The sequence below is a fragment of the Ceratotherium simum genome, chromosome 37, assembly GCF_057802395.1.
Source record: "Ceratotherium simum simum isolate JZ-2026a chromosome 37, ASM5780239v1, whole genome shotgun sequence".
NCBI classification, from domain to species: domain Eukaryota; kingdom Metazoa; phylum Chordata; class Mammalia; order Perissodactyla; family Rhinocerotidae; genus Ceratotherium; species Ceratotherium simum.
Window position 1 is genome coordinate 29,283,186 of NC_141936.1, and position 1,622 is coordinate 29,284,807.

The 1,622-nt window shown below is 39.5% G+C and overlaps 1 pseudogene; it reads left to right on the forward strand.

Annotated features, from left to right (window-relative positions):
• The first annotated feature begins 216 nt into the window (after positions 1–216).
• On the forward strand, positions 217–1,205 carry LOC101394466 (olfactory receptor 2T29-like; annotated as a pseudogene).
• Positions 1,206–1,622: the final 417 nt, after the last annotated feature.

Genomic DNA, 1,622 nt, shown 5'->3' on the forward strand with positions numbered 1-1,622 from the left:
TAATTTACCATTCTTTTGCTGCACAATTTTGAATTATTAGTTTTTTTAAATAAATTCTTTAAATCATAAGTAATTTATAATTCCCAAATCTGCAGGCCTGTCCTCTGGTTAGCAAAATAAAATTGATGTACAAGCACACAAACACACACACTTTCTCAGTACACATTCATTTATTCATTTCAGATAGTTAAATCCCATGAGTGATCCATTAATCCCAAAGCTCTCTTTGGTGGTCCAGGTGAAACCTCATGGACAACACAACCTGGGTGGTCAATGACACTGGACAGTCAGATTACATCCTGCTGGGAATCTTCAGTCAATCCAAACAGCCAACTCTCCTTTGTGTGGTCATTTTTGTGGTTTTCCTGATAGCCTTGTCTGGAAACACAGTTCTGATCCTCCTGATACACTCTGATGACTAACTGCACCCCCACCTAATATTTCATCAGCCAGTTGTTTTTCAAGAATGTAATGTACATTTCTGTCACTGTGCCCAAGATGCTTATGGACCAGGTCATGGGTGTGAATAAGATCTCAGCCCCCAAATGTGGGATTCAGATGTTCCTCTATGTGACACTAGGAGGTTCAGAATTTTTCCTTCTAGCCTCCATGGCTTATCACTGCTACATGGCCATCTACCCTCCCCTCTTTTACCCTGTCCTCATGAACCATAGATTGTGTTTCCTCCTGGCACCTGACTGCTGGTTTCTGGGCTTGATGGATGGCTTCTTGTTCACCACCATCACTATGACCTCACCTTTCTGTAGATCCCAGGAGATCCATCATTTCTTCTGTAAAATCTCTGCTGTATCTAAGTTCTCCTGCTCAGGTCCTCTCTCTCTGAGATTTTCATGTACCTGTGCTGTTTCCTCATGCTCCTCATTCTGGTGACAGTTATTTCAGGCTCTTACTACTTTATTCTCCTCATAATCCACAGAATGAACTCAGCAGAGGGCTAGAAGAAGGCTTTTTCCAGTCATTCCTCACATGTGACTGTGGTCATCTTCTATGGGTTTGTTGTTTACACTTACACGCTCCTCAACTCCTACCACACCCTGAGAAGGATATGATGGTATCTGTATTTTACACCCTACTCAATTCCTGTACTAAACCCTTTAATCTATAGTATAAGAAATAAAGACGTCATGGGGAATCTGAAGAGAATGTTGAATGTGGGACTTGTCTTTCAAGAAACTAGAAAATAGAAAACTTTGATATTGGTGTGTTTTGCCTTCTCCCTGCAAGTCATAAGTTTAGAGTTTTATGCTAAGATTATTCCATAGACTTTCATACCATGATGTCTCACCTCATTTTCACACCTCTTTTAGGAATTGTTTCCCTGTACTAGAAACTCTTCACTTTTCTAATCCTTGTCCATTCAAAATATATTATACAATCATATTGTATTGATATTACATTTACTGAAGCTGATAACTGCACTTTGCAGAAGAAAATCCATATTATTAGGAAATACATAATAAAATATATAGAGGGAAAAGGTCATGAGATGCTGTAAAATTGACTTAGAGAGAGAGAGAAATGATGAAGCAAAAGAGGTACATGGCAGCAGTCGGTGATCTGGGTAAAGGGTCTGTGGCTGTAGTTGGTACCATTCTTATTCA